Raw genomic sequence first — 18841 nt, 5'->3', positions numbered from 1 at the left:
AGTTACATGACGTTACAGTACAGGTTTTTCTATGTCCTGAGTCCTCGCTGACCTTGAAAGGCTAGGGCCAAAATGTTGGCTGTCCTTGCAGCCCTTCCTTTTCTCTAATTTTTTGTCTGCAAACTTAAGTTGTTAACCCTCCAGAAGAGAAGCTTAATGACATTATTACCCTAAAACATAGGCTGTTGAGCTGAACATCAGTATCTGTCTGAATATCAAATGCCTTAGACATTACATTGAACAGGTATTTTCCATCAATCATTAATATCTACATTTTAAATTCATACATACAGTACTTTGAATATTTTTTTCAGTGTAGGAAATACAATGTAATGATATATTAGTATATCATTGTGTTGATCTCTTAATAATGCGCTTGTTTTCTCTTAGCATCTCTGGACAAAACTAGTAAAAAGAAATCATGAGCTCCAGATATACATAAAAAGCTCTAAAGTCTTCTAAGTGTGAGGACAAATTAGGAAGGGCAATAGGGAGCACAAAGATTCAAATTCCCAACTGTGAACAGTCATGAAGAATCTCAATGTCTCCAAATGTATCTCGAAAGAGAATCATGTCTCCTTTAGCTACCGGTGACTTTACACATGAACCTGAGTTGAGTCTTGCAAAGTATGAACTAGATTTGTGTGAAATCCAGAGGGAGAAGATGTTGCTTTTCCTAATTATAAGAAGGAAGATAAAGGGGAACATACATACACACACACACACACACACACACAACGTGTACGCATGCGTGCACGCACACACACACACAGTGAACTTCTTGCATTCCGCACACAAAATCACACTCATCCAACTATGAGCATGATACAGAAATTAGACATTCCGTTGTCATTTTTATATGTACTTTTCTCTACTTGGAAAGACAGAGGGGAATTTTTGGAAAATTCACAGTTATGTACAAGTGCTATTGTTCGTTTCCTTGAATACAATATGCTGACACATAGTTGTATCGAGTAATTTTGTTTTCTATAATTAGCTTATTTGATATAATCTAAATAACCTGGGAAATGTATTAATTCTAGATTTAAATATTTCAAATTTCAGTTTCCCTATGTACGTCTGAGTTAGAGAGCTTTGAAATTAAATGCCAGTTGAGTTGCCAACTAGTACAGAATAATTTTTTTCAGGCAGGGTCTCACTCTGTAGTCCAGGCTGAACTTGAGTTCACTGTGCAGCCCAGCCTAGCCTCAAACTCAGAGTCATGCTCTGGCGCGTCCTGAGAGCTGGCATTACAGCCATGTGCCACCCCACCTGCCCGGAATAAACTTTTGTTTTGTCTTTTTCTTCTTCCATATGCATATGCCAATTTCCAAAACAAAACTTCCTTCCATTTTTCTTCGAGAGATTATTCAGAATAATCAGGTATGGATTACCAGAATTAGTCACTCAGATCAATTAATCAGAGTGATTCTCTATGCCTCTCTGTAGTGATGCACTTTACAACTTAAAATCATTCCACTGTATTGCAGTATTGAATAACTCTGGGTGTGAGAAGCAAAGTTAGAGTTAGCCAGTGAAGCGGTTGATTTTGTGTCACAAAGGCTAGGCCGTGGTGCCTGTGGTTGGTCAAACAACAGTGTAGATGTTGCTGTGAAGACCAAAGATTTATTTTTAGATATGAGTGGTAGCCAAATAAGCAGAAGCCGAGTCTTTACATTGGGTGCAGTGAATTTCCTTCCTAAATAGGGGTGAAATTCACCCAATGAATTGAAAGCCCTACGATATCGAGTTCAGCCCCGACGAAATAAATTTTCTTACAGATCGCAACCTGGAAACCTAATCTGAATTTCCACCTGTGGCTCCGTGGAATTTGGACTCCAGCCTGTAACTTCACCTGGTGCTCGAGTTCAACCTGCTGACCCAGGCTATCCGATTTGGACTTGTGTGCTCCTGCCATTGTGTGAATCAATTTCTTACTATGAATTCATCTGTTTTGTTTTATCTATGCCTAGATCTAAATATATAGAAATAGTTATGTCTACCTGTCTATGTAGATACATTAAACATGTCTCTATAAATGTTTTATATAATAAACTTACTTTATACTATTTAGTGTAAAAATGTTGAAGTAAGTCACAAGTAGCATTGGAATTTTCACACTGTTTTTAACACATGCTGGGTACACAAGCTTTTGTAAACACATTGGACCTATTGGGTGACCAGAGCAAATTTTATGACCCCCCAGTTTAATTCCATTCACTGTACCTGTATTGACTGCGAAAGTGTTAGCACCTTTGGGATTTGGAACACACACACACATAATTCTGAAGGCTTAGGCTGAATCCCTGTCTGTGACTCCCCCCCCCCCCCCCGTGGCTTTCTGCCCTTGCATGACATAGATGGGAGGCCCCGTGCGTGAAGGGCTACACTGAAGAAAACCACTGTCACTGACCCAACATGTGGCAGCATGTATGCAGTGTGATTAAAAAGACAGGCAAAGTTTAAGTTAAAAATTTTTTTTACAGAAAAAGATATATCCTCCTCTTGTCTCCTTCTGGAGCACTTGTGGGTGTCTTCCTTCATGCGTGTTTTGTTGTGCTGCTGCAGCAGCTTTGATGTCCTGAATCAGTTCAAAGTGTTCACCTTTCATGGCTTTTTCTGCCTTCTGGGAAATCAGAAAGCACTTGGTTCCAGATCTGGTAAATAAGGTGGAGGAGGACAAATGATAATGCTTTTATTTGACTGAAATTGCTATAAACATTTAATCAACATAGGGTGGACATTTAAATAAAATAAATTATTACAATAAAAGACAATTGCTATTAATCCCCCTCAGAATGCTCAACGTACTCCTCCTCCTGGCTTTGGACACACTTATCCCATTGCTCTTGGCTGTGTATCTTTCACTGTAACAATCCTTTTTAATCTTGCATTCTCAGTAAGTTTTAATCAGCCCTCGTATGACAATCTTTCACAGTGGAAAAGAAGAGATCCCCAGAAAGTTGGGGCAGAAAGAGTTCTTGGAGCTGATGCTCAGGAGTCACCAATATGGGAAGAGAGAGATAATTATCTAATTTTTGTAGGAGCTGAAGATAAAATATTGTGGCCTCCACACATAACCCATTCAGTCTGCATGTACTAAAGTGGGAGTGGAGAAAAAAGCTTTGAACTCACTGGAGTAAGAAGGAGGATGTGAACAACCCCACCCTTTCCTCCTCCTGGTGATGGAATCTTTCTTTGTGTTTATTTTGTGATCCAGGCATTGGGGGGTGATCGCTTTTCTGGAAACAGCACGTAGAATGTTTGTAGAGGGGAACTAGGAGGGGAGTTGAGTAATAACTGGAATGTTAAGTAACAGAATACATAATTTACTAGTGTTTCCTACGCATCCAGTGGACCTAATAAAGGGATGAGATCAGTTTCCTCCTCTGTGAAGTAAAGGAACTGGATGCCTTCACTTCGCAATCTCCACAGTCTCCTGCAGTTTAGAAATGCTATGAAAATGGATAATGCAAAGACCCTGCCACAGTTCTTATTGCTACTCCTTTAGAGAACAAACAGAATTATACACTGACATATTTTACCAAATGAAGAATAGTTGTTACATAAATAAAGGCCACAAAAATCCATTCTGTAAAACCAAATTGACAAAGCACTGCTCCTAATAGAATATGTAGCAAGCCTGAATTTTAAAGGCACTATTTATTTGTATCTTTACCTTTTCTAACCTAAAGCACATTGCATTTTAGTTAACCTAGAAGGGAACTTCGGAGAGTACTTAATTTCAACAAGGGGCTTAAGAACCTCTTATCATTCCTGCCCGTATGACTTCTGGAAAGCATCGGCTATGGCTGGATGTGGAGAATCCCTCAAAAGGGGCCTTATTCATGAATAATCATGAATGGATCAATGTCATGACGAAATCATAATTTAATGGCATGATGGGAAAAGGTTGAAACAGGAGGTGGGGCCTGGCTGAGAGGATTGGATGCTAGGCATCATCTTGGGAACTAGGACTCAACTAACTAGCTTTTGCCATGTACTTTATCACAGTGAGGAAAAGAGCTAACTAGCACGTTTACCATTGATTTTGTGAGCCTTACTTTCTTCATCTGTAAACTTAGAATAACAACTCTTAATGATTGTAAAGAGTAAATGACGCATTCTATGTGAAAGTCCCTAATCAACCTTCCAAACATGGTGATACTTCACTTCACAAGCACTTCTGTTTGAAAACTGGTTCCTGTACGGAATTTGCTTCCATTTGTGAACTCTGCACTGGCTGACAAGGATAGCTGTGGCTCTCTTCCCCACACAAACAAACAGTCATCCTCCCCTAATTTGTCAAGAGAATTAAGTTCGTAAACTGAGATACCACTGCATTCATTTCCTTTTGCTGTATTCACTGTTTAAAAAAATCTATTCATCAAATTTTTGCATGTTGCCAGTCTAGAAAAGCCGGGGTCTACCTTAAATCTGTGTTCTTCAAGTGCTGCCAATACAAGGTTATGAACAATAGGATGTAAAACAATGAGAGATCATTACCCATAGTAATGGCATGTGTCGTTGTGTATAATGTGCTCCTTGTGATACTGTGCATCACTGAAATGCACGTTTGTGTGGAAGGAGCCCAGGAGGAATCTTTTGGTGTCAAATGCATCTATGCAGGTTGGTGGCAGTAAAACCCACCTAGGAACGCAGTCCTGGGATCTGCTGTCTTTCTCCTCTGCACGGTCATTCGCCAGCTGACCACCCATGTCCTTTGGTAGAAGCTGATGAGTTGCTCTTTCTGCTCGTTGTAGTTGTCTTCCTCTAAGCGCTAATCATGTCAGTTTCATTTCATCTCGCCTTCCACAGTGCAACATACGGAGGTTTCTCTAGCATATAGATCTAAACAGGTTAATGCTACAGACAGATGCGAGTTTTAGGGTGGGAGGAGAGAGACCTGTCATTACCTGGGTGTCGAGGGAGCACCGCAGATCCTTCTTGGGTCCTGCGGGCCCTGCTGCACTTAGATCTGATTCTACCCTTAGCCTGGGAAAGAGTTCTGGGCTGGCCTCAGGGACTCTCTTTACAGTAACCCCATCTCTTCTCAAGCACGCACCCTTTGCTGGCCTCCTGGTTGAATTAGTCCAGATCAGCAGAGCAGACCCAGGATGTTCAGAGACTTACCTGAGCCCACCTCACGCCTGTGTTGACAGCCCGGAGGCGTCTCCCTTATTCCATGCCTCATGTTCACTTACTTGTCCCTAAATCAGCGACCCTCCAGCCCCTATCACTAACTCAAACCCATTCTCTCTCTGTCCACCGCTCCTCTTGCAAATATTGTCTTTCTGCTTTTAGCCATTATTTAGACTGAAAATGGTAAGTGAACTTCATCTGTGAAGATGGTAATTTGGGGGAAGGAGCAAGCGGAGTGTGTGTCATACCTACGATCCGTTCCATGCTCGGGGTGGGGTCAGACTAGCTCGTGGCTTAGGGTTTAGTCACTGGGCTGCACTGGATTCATGAAGGCCGGGGAATGCACTGTCAGAGTGTCCACCCGGTGCTCTTCCAGACTCCTCTGGCCACCAGCTGACTCTGCAGCCCCCAGGGCTTACCATTGGAGACTCCCTTGTCGCTGGAGTTGTAGAACGTCAGCTGCAGAAGAGTGGCAAAGGGGAAAAAAAAATAAAGAGTCACAACTCAAAAGAAAAGTAGTAAAGTGTTAGTTTACAACCCTGATTTATGGGTAGATAATCTCATCAGTCCGGACCATTGAAAAAAGTTGAGAGAAGGGCCAGGATGTTGGAGCCTGTCTGGGGTAGGAGAGAGGCTCCCTCCTGTGCTGTCAATGTCTGCATCCCTCCACAGATTCCTGTTGAAAGCTGAGCCTCAGTGCCGCTGTAGTAAGTAACAGGGGTGCTCGTTCAGAGGGGCTTAGGCTAGAGGCGCCTGCTGTGAGTAATGGTGAGTGCCTCTGTAAGGGCAGGCGGGAGCTAGCTTCCTCCCTCTGTTAGCTGTCTGTCCTTCCCTCCGTGCGAAGACACAGAAGACACAGCTTTCCGAGCAGAGACCACTCAGCAGACACCAAGCTTGCGATGATGCCTTGACCTGGCACTTCCCGGCTCCCAGACCCGTGGGAAACTCGTCAGTCCCGTAGATGTAAAATACCTATCGCTAGGTATGTTGTTATAGCTGCCCAAACTTGGTAAGACATTCCTCTGGGTCAGGTAAGTTCAAACACTACAACTCAGGGGAATAAAAATAAGTATTTGATGGAATAAAATAACCCAGTGCAATTATTATTTGGATACTGATCTTTTTTTTTTTTTTTTGGTATTTGGTACAGGGTCTACAGGGTCTTACTACATAGATTTGACTCTTAGTGACTCTCCTGGTTTTCAACCTCCCAAAGTGCTGGTGTTACAGGCATGCACCACCACGCCCAGTCTCTATCTCAGTCTCAGCGCGCCCCGGGGGCGGGGCAGGTACGGCACACAGGGGATCGAATCCCGGCTGCTGCGCTCTGCCTAAGCAGGAGCTTAAGTCGGCTTAGCTATCTGGCCGGCCTGGTATTGAAATTTTTAATCACAATGGTAGTACTATCTTCCTATCAAGACATATAAAGCTTGGGAACCGGGGTGGTAAGATAGCTCAGTGGACTAAGCGCTTGCTTAAGCAAGCACAGGGACCTGAGTTCTATCCCCAGCACCACGTGCTGTGCTGCCTCACTTCCCAGGCGCACTGATCCAGCCACCGAGTCTGGGCGTGGTGGCGCATGCCTGTAATCCCAGCACTGGGGAGGCTGCAAATATGAGGATCACTATGAGTCCAAGCTGCATAGTGAGATCCTATACCAAATACATAAAAAAAAGAAGATATATAAAGTCACTATAGCTTTCTCTTTCTCTTCTTTGGTTGAAAATCACTGAATTTGGTTAAATTGTTGGGTAGGTTGTTACCGAGGCAATGCCTCGTCTTTATTTTTAAAATTTTAATCATATGAGTGGAAGGGAGAGTCTCTGTCCTTATTTTAGGAAAAGAAGGATGGGGTCCAAGAGGAAAATGTTAGCTTAAGTCACTGATCTGAGGAATCACAAAAGTTTGTGTTTGTCAGAGTCAGTGTCATAGTTGTCATGGAAACAGGGAGAGCTCAGAGCCTGAGGGAGCAATGGCCACCAGAGAAGGGGACAGAGACCAAAGGCTCCAGCTCCAGTGTTCCCAGGAGATGCGTGCTGTCCATGTGCAGGCCTGTGCTGTGGGCTCAGATAGACGCCATGTCCTTACTTCACATCAGCACAAAGTGCTGCAGCATGAAGAGAGAGTTGAGTTAGATTCTAAGAATCTAGTGCTTTTGGAGTGTGTTTCCTCATCTTCTCTGGCATTTCCTTTACTTGATAAGAGTCACTGTATAAAATACACTCAGCAAATTATGTTCTTGCTCTCTAGCCTGAAGAAATCATTCAGAACAAGATGAGCACTTCCGTAAGTTTCCTAAAGCTTATTAGAAATCTTTGACGCACAACAAAGCAAAAGACAAAGTCATCTGAAGAATGAACGAGGGTCTTTCAAGGTTATTCCTGATCTTAATCCATTGATCAAGAACAGTTTTTGTTTCATTATAGGGCTCTTACTTTATGAATTTTATAGCTTAAATTTCTATCCAATGGTGTTTGAAATTTTAAATAAAACTATTCTTTTGATTCAGAGTTAGGATGACAGATTCTGGGTTATCCAGATAGCCATCCTGGTAAGTCTGAATATTCCTTTTATTTTTGTGGAACTGGGGATTGAACTCAGGACTTTGCACTTCCAGGCAAGCACTTATTCTACTGAGCTGTCTCCCCCAGCCCTGAGGAATTTTAAGATGATAATAAAAATATTGATTGGCTGTCTTTGTAAAAATTTGCAGTTGTTAAAAGTGAATGCTTAAAAATTATAAAAATTTGTAGTTAGAAAAAAAAAAACATTAGAGGAAGACCACAAATAAAAATTTAATCATTAGAAGCAGCCTCTTAAGTAGAATTATTATTCCCTGGAGTTTCTCTATGAGAGTAACCTTATCAGGTGTAATGATCTCTAACAAATAAAATGCCTAAAGCCTAAGAAAGTCAGAGACCATCATAAAAACACATAATTGAATAGGGAAAAAGCTGAGCTTTCGAATTCCTTCTTCATTTCAAAGTCCTGTTCTTCCCAGCGTACCGTGCTTTCTCCCAGAGGCAGTACTTAAAGTAAGAAAATAGTGTTCCTTCTCCTCCTCATATACCAAACATTACCATTTGCTGGAAAAGATATAAAAGACAAAACAAACACCACAGTGATTTCTTTCCTTTTCTCATTGTGTTTTATCAGCTGATGTAAAGTTGTGGTGCTCAAACAAAACACAAAGTTTTCCACTAAATAGAAAACCCCTCAACAGAGAACCAAGTGTTCTTCAGGCGAAAATTTATTTATTTTTTAGGAACTGGGTATACTAACTAAAAAATGTGGTATCAATTTTTCTCTATTTTTGTTTCTGCCAAACATTGATGAGGTGAAATTAAAAGAATAAAGCGAAAAAAAAAAAAAAAAAACAAACCCAAAATAAACAAAACCAAAAACAAATGAAAAAATAAACCAAACTCAAGTGTTCTTTTTAATTTTTTTGGTAAGATACAGTAAAGGAAGACATGCAAACTTGAATTCCTCCTTATTTCTGAATTCTAAAACCCTACACTGAAATGAATGTACAGGAAGTTTACACCACTTGCAGGAATAGGTATTTTAACCTAAAAAGGGAAGAGCTCTGATGCTAATATATGCTAAGTTGATGACCAACTATTTTAGTCAATATCACATGTCTTTCAATTTGTTGCTTGGGGAAAACATTTCTCTGCTTTTATATATAGCTTTAATTTTTTTTTTTAATGTGTGTGGAGTTTTGTTCCATTTGAGGGCTAGGATAGAACTGTACTTAGAACAACTGAGGTTTTTACAGAACTTTTACAAAACAACTATTATGTAATATGAGGAAACAAGTATCCTGCCTCCCTAATCTGCTTACATTAATTGCTTAGACAAAGCATTTGAATTGCACTCTGAGAGCCATATTGTGGTTAATCTATTGAAGATGGATAGCCACTCTAGTGGCCAGCACATTAAGTGAGACAAATGGAAATTAGGTTATGAAATCAACAGCAGAAGTGAAAGGACTGTGGAAATTCTCAGGACAGCTGGTGGCAAGCTGTCCCTCCATGCACAGCTGAGACTTTAGGTCATGGCTCTCGTACATTAGATGGACCATTTAGAACTTCGTGATATCTAGTAGAGGTATCCTTGTGCTAGGACGAGGGCAAATCTTTGTATTGGGCTCATTCCTGAAGTATGGACTCACATGATACACCTCTGGCTGACTGCATATCACTTAAGGCAACAGTGCGTTTCTGAGTAGGTCCCGAATTGAACGTACTCTTTTCACTTGAAATACTTTCTTAACCATGGCAAACTGTGGCTCACAAGCACACAGGGAAATGAGACACACACCCCTGGGAAGGTCAAAAAGCCGCACTATTCTTTTTTTCTTTTTAATTTAATTTAATTTTGAAGACTAAAAACAGAAGCAAAAAGAAAAGACAGAAACAGTGTAACATACAACAATGCATATGCCATAGATTTTCAAAACAGGAATAGCTAGTTAATAATGGTTGTTATATTATCTATTTTTATTGTCAAATCTGTTGCTCAGATTAACAGATATAGTTATGCAAGATTGGGGAAATAATTGAATATTGATGAGTGCTTTCAAGAAATTTTAAAGTTTTTTCCTTGTCTTTTTTGTTTTAATTTATGTTAAAGAAAGTATAATAATTGATAAGAAATTAGAAGTGGTATACAGTTAGAAGATCAAGAAAGGAGGTTTTGGGGCCGGGGTGATGGCTCAGTGGAATAAGCGCTTCCCTGGCAAGCGCAAGGGCCTTAGTTCAATCCCTGGTTCTGCAAAAAAAAATAAAAAAATAAAAAAAAAGAAAGGAGGTTTTGTATTACACATTGTTGTCCTTCATTTAGTTGCTCAAACCACAGATATCAGCATACAGTTAGTCAGGGTGAAAATTCTGAACATTAAATGCTATTTTTAAAAAAAAAACTGATAGAAATTATGAGTACAATCATCTCAGCCATCTTGTATATATACTTGTATGTTTTACCCTCCTTCCTTTTTTCCTATCTTTCTCCTTTCTCTCATCTTCATTGTTCAATCCTTAAATTCAGTTTCTTTCCATTTTACTACATCTATTATACCATTCAGGTTTTATTTCTTCTTTCAGGTTTTTATACTAGGGAGACAATATGATATTTACACACCTGGGTCGGGTTTATTTCACTTATGAATTTAGCCTCTAGTTGCATCCACTTCCCAATGAGGACTCTGAGTTTGTCTTTATAGCTGAGCAGTACTCCATTGTGTAAAAATACCACACATTCATTCCTCAAGTGATGGGCATTTTGGTTGTTTCCAAGATTTGGCTATAACAAGTTGTTCTTCTGTAAACATAGGTGCACATATATCATTATGGTATGATGTTTTCAGTTCTTTTGGGAAATTTTCCAGAAAGGGGCTAGCTGGATTGAATGAGATTTCCAGTCCTAGTTTTTTGAGGACTCTCCACACTGATTTCCATAGTGATTGTACCAGTTTATATCCCACCAGCAGTGGAGAAGGGTTCCTTTTCTCTCACAGCTTCTCCAGCGTTTGTTATTAGTTGATTTCTTTATAATATCCAGTTATTCTGGGGTGGGATGATATCTCAGTGCTGTTCTAATTTTCATTTCTTGAAGGGCCTGTGCTATGGAACCTTTTTCATGTATTTATTTGCCACTTGTATTTCTTCATCTGAGAAATGTGTGTTCATTTTACATGCCCATTTTTCAATTGGGTCTTTAAATTGGGGGGCTGAATTTTTTTTAGTTTTTTATATAACTTAGATAGAAATTCTCTGTTTGAGGTATTGTTGTTATGATTTTTTTCCCCAATTTGTGGATTTTCTTTTCACCCCGTTGGTGATTTCTTTTCACATGCAGAAACTTCTCAATAAGATAAGATCCCAGTTGTTGATTCTTTGGGGCATTTCTTGTACAGTTTGGTTTTTGTTCCTGAACTGTCTGCCTACTCCTACATCTTCAACATGCTATTCTTTAAGTGAGGATGTGAAAATGGATTTGGGCTGGACTAATGTTCTGGTTTGTCTCTAGGTGTCCCCCCAAAGCCTCATGCAGTCATGGGACAGGGACTTCTAGAGTTTGTGATTAACTCATGATCCCCGGGATTATGGGTGATCCAAGGCTGGGATTATGGGTCTGAGTACTGCTGGGATTATGGGTGTGTGTGTGCTAACCCCAGCCTGAGGCAGATAACCTGACTGTAATACAAGAGGGAGAGAGACAGACAGACTTCCTCTCTGTAGCCATTGGTACTGCTACTCCTCCCTTTGCTCTCTTGCTTTTTGCCGCTGCCATGGAAAGTTCCCCTCTGCCATGTGCCACTCTGCCTTGGAACCTGCTGAGTATGGGCTGAAACCTCCAGTAACTGTGAGCTAAAAAAACCTTTCCTTCCTTCATGTTGGATGTCGGGTGTTTGTCCCAGCAACGAGAGAAGAGTAACTGAGACATCTGAGAACTTCTTATGGTGTATAAGACCTTTGGTGCTCTCACTCATAGTATCATTTAAAACCCAATTACCTATTCTGTACTGATGGGTTATTATGTTCAGATGTAAATATCCCATTGAGCAAGAGAACAAAGCCATAGCAAGCAACTCCTGGGCAAATCTGCTACCGGTAAACAGCCTGAAAAGTGCCTCACTTCGAATTGGGAAAATAAAGCATGAAAAGGGAGAACCTGAGTCACAGCATTATTTTTTTTCTCTGGCTATTAAGCTGGAATTCTTGTTACAGACATGTTTATGTTATATTTACCTGTCTAATTGTAGACTTGAGTTCTGCACATGAAGATAGGAATTGTATCTACTTCACACAACCATCTATTCACGATGACTTCCGTATTATCTAGCACATAGTGTGTACTTTCCTCTAAAAAGTCTTCTTATTGAATTATAATTTATGTAACAATAAAATATACAGATTTGAAAGATTAAGTTTTATGTAGATTATTTTATCGCCTCAGAAAATACCTTACTGTCTCTTTGCAATCAATATATTTTGTACTAAACGCAAACACCCATTCCCCTGATTTCCTTCACCTTGGTAACACTCCTGTCACATGAGATAGCAACAATACAGTGTATACCCCTGGGATTATCTTCTTAAATTCTGCATAATGATTTTGCAGCTCGTCTACCTTATTGGTCTATCAGGAGCATGTGCTCCTTTTTTACTGTTCAATAATACTGTAATATATGTATATGCCACAATTTAAAAAGTAACTTGTTGATAAGCTTTCAGGGTGTTTATAAGGTATAGTTTAAGTCTAAAATGAATAAAGCTGCTATGAAATTCTCTTGTAGGCATTATTGTAAAGATATGTATATATTGCTGTCTGATATGTACCTACCAAGTGATTGCTAGAGAGTTTGAGTAGTTAGTTACGGGCTTAACTTTATTGCAGTTGCCTTTTTTGGGAAAGTTTTCAACAATTCTGCAGCATCACTCAGAAAAGTAGGAGGCTGTTATTTGCTGTTCATGCTTATAAGTGGTTGCATTTTAAATGTTTCATATTTTAAGCATTATTGAAATTGAGAACTATTTCGTTGTGCTTTTAATGTGTACTCCCCTAGTAACATGATATCAAGCAGGTTTTTGTCCAGTTTCTGGTCATTCAGGCATCTTTGTAAAAGGTCTGTTAAGGCTTTGCTTGTCTTAAAAATTGAGTTGTTTCCTTTCTTACATGTGTCCTTTTCCTCATCGCAGTTTTTCCTTCCCATTGAGCAATTTCCTTCCTTTTCACAGTATCTGTTGTACCTTTTAGACTTTCATTACTCTTTCAGGTTCTCATACTAGTGAGATAATATGATGTTTGCACATATACCAATATATACATCTATATGTATATCTATGTCTCTAGCTGTATCCATTTATCTACAAAGGCCTCAAATTTATCTTTTTTATAGCTAAATAATAGTCCATTGTGTAAAAATGCCATATCTCTTTTATCTATTCCTCAGTTGATGGACATTTGGGTTTTCCCCAAGACTTAACAATGACAAATTGCACTACTAAATGAGGGTGCACATATATTGTTGTAGTATCATGATTTCAGTTCTTTGGGAAAAGTACCGAGGAGGGGAATAACTGGCTTGAATGGGAACTCCAATCCTAGCTTTTTGAGGAGTCTCCATACTGATTTCCATAATAGTTGTACCAGGGCTGGGGAGATGGCTCAGTGGAATAAGTGCTTGCCTGACAAGCGCGAGGGCCTGAGTTCAATCCCTGGTTACACTCTCTCTCTCGCTCTCTCTCGCTCTCTCTTGCTCTCTCTCTCTCCCTCTCTCCCTATCTATCTATCTATCTATCTATCTATCTATCTATCATCTATCTATCTATAATGGTGGTACCAGCCTGCACTCTCACCTGCAGTGGAGAAGGGCTCCTTTTTCCCCACAGCCTCTCCAGCATTTGTTATTAGTTGACTTCCTGATGACAGTCATTTTTTTTTTTTTTGGCATAAGATGGTATCTTATGTCATTTTAATTTACGTCTCTTGAATGACCAATATATTTGGGTATATATGTAGAATAGTTTGGATAATTGTATCGCTGACTTCTGCTGCTCTTTTGAAAAGTCTTTTGAAATTTAAGCAGTTAATGCTTAAATTTGTTTTATAGTCTGACTTTTTTCCTGTTTTGAACTTCTTATAAATTCTTTGTTATTGTTTTTTTGGTTTTGTTTTTGCTTTTAAAACGAATCTTACACACTTATATCTGGGAATGAGTCACTAATTTGAATATAGCATCATGTAATACAACTACCATTGTTGAGTCCTATTGTTTGTTTAATGAAATCTTGTATTGTTTCTAATGGTATTTTTTTCTTTATATCTCTATTCTGTAGTCTTTAAAAATAAAAAAAATAAGTTGTTTAATTCTGTGTTGTTGACTTTTAGAAATTATATATTTTACATGGATTTCCTTGCCAGATATCAGCGCTTTTTTTTTGTCAGTTTGTGGCAGATATTTTTTTTTCTCAGTAATAGTTTCAATTGAGTAGAAATTTTTAATTTTGATAAAGAATAACGTAGCTTTCTTTCAGCATTTTTAATATACTCTTTAAGAAGTTTTTGCTTATTCCATACTTGCAAGGATATTCTACATTTTCTTTTAAATGTTCATATTTTTAACTGTTAACTTTAGCAGTGACGCAAGTTAATTTGTGTGTATGGTATGAGGTAGGAGTAAAACCTAATAAAAGTAGACTGAGAGATAAAGAGGAGGTGCCTTTAAAGAAATCCGAGGATGTAATTCAGTTTGTATGCTCTGAGAAAAATCACATGTGGTTACAGTTTCTGTTATTCTTTATGTCTTTATGGCTTTCTTCATGGCATTTGAAATCCTCTTCAAATTGAGCCTGGTCTCTGAAATACTGTTGCATGGCGGGAGACAGAGTCACCAAGAAACGAAAACGGGCTCCTCCCATCAGCACTTGCACACATTTGGCGCACTGCATGTTGGGAGCAGCAGCAGTTTCAGGGAGGTCACCAGCGCCGCAGATGTTGGCAGCAAGAGAACATGGCTGTGGTCACGTCTTAAGGAGAAGCAGAAACACACAACCCTGAGTGACTCGACTTTTTACGTAGAAAGGAGGAGGATTTTCAAGGTCTCTAAAACATCTGGGAAACATTGGAAGATGAGTAAATTCTTGCATTTAGATGATTGGGACCCTAAATTAATGTAGTCTGAGCCTGAGTAGAACTGCCATTCTTTGGCCTGCGATCTCGTGGAGCCCTGTTCTACATACACATTAGGAAATGTAGAGGAACTTCAGTGCCTTGTCACACACCTGACTGAAGTAGAAAAATTTTCTGCATTTAATGTTGGCTTTTGCGAAGGGAATGATGAAAATGATTCTGGTGTCTTACATAAAAGTAAAATGATGCTAAGTGGCATTCTAAGGTCCTCGTTTATTCAACAAATAACTTTCAATAAATAAAAGAGAGGAGAAAGTTCAGAGAGACAGAGAGAGACAGACTGAGAATGCCATCAAAGAAAAGTTCAAAGAGCTACAATACACAAACTCATTAGGATCCTAGTCCAAATAATCCATAAATACATGACATTTAGAAAAATACAAACATTGTTTAGGAATTTGCTTAAGAATTTCTATTAATTTTTTTGTGATATGACAACATAATTTAGTGTTTCTTCAGGATGGGTAATATATTGTTTATTATTATACTTTGTGCTTTCATATGTTTTGAAATTTTTCATAACAAGAAAAATTTCATAACAACATTTTTAGCTGACACATGCCTATAATCTCAGCACTAGGGAGGCTGAGACAGGAGTATTACTGTGAGCTCAAGCCCAGCCTGAACTGCTTAGTGAAACCTTGTCTCAACAAAAAGAAAGAAAGAAAAAGACAATGAATGAACAAATAAGTGGGCTTCCAAAATAATTTTTAAAATGTTAATTAAAAAAAAATAAAATGTTAATTCATATTTGCTTGAGAGAGAGAGAGAGAGAGAGAGAGAGAGAGAGAGAGAGAGAGAGAGAGAACTTTCCATTTGACAAAAATTTGTTAAAACTTATGAAGCATGAAAATCTGGGCTTAAATTGCATCTTGAAATTCTTATTAAAGCTTTCTGTAAATAAGATTTCAATTAGCAATAATCATGGCTTGAATAAGCCCCATTGGCACTGGGCAAAGCTAAGTTTGCTATAAATAAATGGAAAACTCATTTTTATGTTTAGTGCAGTCATTATTATTAAGTACCAGTCAGAACAATGGCTAATTTCTGGTTCTTAGAATGAAATTTCATTTTTTTCCCTAAAAGGACGCTTCAACACTTTACCAAATACAGCATCGAAACCCCAAACCCGGTTTTTCAGTTTTACATTATTTTCTTGAATAATGAATCTATCTATCTTGACTTTTTAGGTCAGTGTCCCTGAGGAAAGAGAAAAAATAATTGCATGTTTTGCCTGCAGGACAGCCATTGAGGAATACTAGTAACAAGGTGTGAGATATTTTCCAATTTCGACCCCAGGAAACCAGGGCTGCGGTCTTCATGAGGTGAGATAGAGTGTAATCGGTGCTCTGTCGTTTGGCTCGACTTTCCTGTAAACTTTATTTACTTTTTTCCTGGGTCGGGGGGATAGGGTCTTGCTATGTAGGGCATGCTGGCCTTGAACTCGCTTATGTGCTCAGGCTGGCCTTGCATTCATAGGGATCTCCTTGCCTCAGCCTCCCAAGAGCTGGGCTTCCAGGTGCGCACTGTGACAGCCAGGTTTCATGGGAACTGGGACTTTGGTGGCGTGCATGTATTAAAATTTGACTACTGAGTATGATAACTAGTATACTGTGTAAGGAAATTAAGGGAAAAGTAATAATTACACATTGCTAATATTGAGCACTTATATAGACGTGGAGCTGTGCTAAATGTTTGTTTACAAAACTTCATTTACTTTTCATAAACCATTTATAGATGCAACTGAGGCTAAAAAATATTAGAATTTATCTATACAAAAATATGGGAATTAGTTATAGTCATGTTGCTGGTCAGTGAAGAATCTTCAAAGAGAAGGTAGATGTCCTCATTTAATAAATATTTATAAAAAGTTTACCATGGGGCCAGAGAGATAGCTCAGTAGAATAAGCGCTTGCCTGGCAAGCTCAATGGCCTGAGTTCAATCCCTGGTTCTGCAAAGAAAAAAAGACTACTGACTTTTTTATAAAAACATATTCTGTCTCTGTCTCTCTGTCTCTCTGTCTCTCTGTCTCTCTGTCTCTCTGTCTCTCTCTCTCTCTGTCTCTCTGTCTCTCTCTCTTTCTCTGTCTCTCTCTTAATGTATTTGGTACAGGATCGCACTATACAGCTTGGACTCAGTGATCTTGCTGCTTTCAGCTCCCCAGTGCAGAGATTACAGGAATGTGCCACCATCCTTAGTCTCGGTGGCCAGAATAGCATGCCTGGGTATGGGCCCAGCATAGCATGTGGTGCCTGGGATTGAACCCCTTCCCCTGCACTTGCATGAGCAGGTGCTTTGTTCACTGAGCTATCTCATTGGCCCTATAAAAACGAGGCCTTTAGGTTTTTCTTGTTGAAGAGGTGTCCCACTTTGGATTTTGAATGCTGCTTAGCATCATTTTACTTTTATGTAAGACACTAGAATCACTTTCATTGTTCTCAATCTAGGGGTCTGATGCAAGCACAGAGTGTGATGAGCAGAGAGGAAGAGCCAAGTTGTCAGGAGCACAGGGTACTGAAGACCACACTGATTGTGATCTCGAAACTGAATCCTCTCAGCCCAGTCTAACCAGCTCAGAATGTGCCTGTCTTCTGCCCATGAACTGTGTGGTTGGACACCACCTACCTTGGATGATACTGTCATGATTTATACCTAGGTGTCTCCCTAAGTCTCATGAGCATACAGGGGATCTTGGGGAGGTAACTGATCCTGTGTGTGTGTGTGTGTGTGTGTGTGTGTGTGTGTATGTGTGTGTTCTGCTACTCTATTAGTCCACTGATGTGCATGTAGCTAAATGCGATGTTGAGAAGTGAGGCCTGGTTGGAGGACGTAGGCCTCTGAGGGTGTTCTCTGGAATACTTTATCTGCCCTCTCCTCCTCTGTCACTGTCTGCCTGCCAGATCTGTTTGTCCTCTTCCATGCTGCACTGCCATGCCACCCTGCCTTGGAGCCTGTGGACTTTGGACTGTAATCCCTACAAATTGTGAGCCAGAATCAGTTTTTCTTTCCTTATGTTGGGAGTATTGAGTATTTTGTCCCAGCAACAAATAAAGCAGCTAACTCACTATGGTCTTTCTCTGGTTTGTTGACTTGTTAGTTGGTCTTCCAATGCTTCACCCATATTAATCCTTAGTTATCCACCAAGGGAAAAACTATGTGGCAAATGGCTCAAGCTTCCAAAGAATTGGCCAGATCACTCATCAGCAGATCATTGATCATCCCCATCCTGTTCTCATTCATCATCCATGAATGAGCTAGCGTGATTTTGTCTCTACTTTTGGTCCAGCTCACCCATCTTAATTGTCTCAACAGAAAATTCTAGAGTTGATATTGGCAATCAGGCTACTTGTAAAATGAGTGGCTTACATTTCTTACTGTGTGCTAAAAGACCTTTTAAATATTTATTATGTATTTTCACTGATAAAACATGACATAAAATTTATCAGTTTTAGCTATTGTTAGATGTACAACTCATTGGTAGTAAATATATTCACATAGTTGGGGAACCATCACCAACACCCGTCTCTAGAATTTTTTTTTATTCCACACTGAAATTTTGTATCTGTTGTGATAGCTATCATTTTTTTTTCTCCCTGGATCCTGATAATGTTTATCCTAGTTGGTCTGTCAGAATTTTACTATTCTGGGTACCTCATATAAATGGAATTGTGTAATATTTGTGTTTTTGTTTCTGGCTTCACTTCGCATACATGTTTTTAAGGGTATTCAGCACAGTGTGTATCAGAATTGCTGTTAGATCCTTGACTCTAACTTATTCTTCTGGTTTAGTTGAAAATCTAACCATCACTGAGGAGGCACTAGGGCCGGGGAGATGGCTCAGTGGAATGAGCGCTTCCCTGGCAAGTGCAAGGGCCTGAGTTCAATCCCCGGTTCTGCCAAAAAAAAAAAAAAAAAAAAAAAGGAGGCACTTTTGTCTGAATAGAATGACAAGATTGAAAACTAGGATTCCAGATTTTGAGCAGCTGTATTCACTAGGTT

The sequence above is a fragment of the Octodon degus genome, unplaced genomic scaffold, assembly GCF_000260255.1.
Source record: "Octodon degus isolate 3935 unplaced genomic scaffold, OctDeg1.0 scaffold00025, whole genome shotgun sequence".
NCBI classification, from domain to species: domain Eukaryota; kingdom Metazoa; phylum Chordata; class Mammalia; order Rodentia; family Octodontidae; genus Octodon; species Octodon degus.
This window is presented reverse-complemented; position numbering follows the sequence as displayed.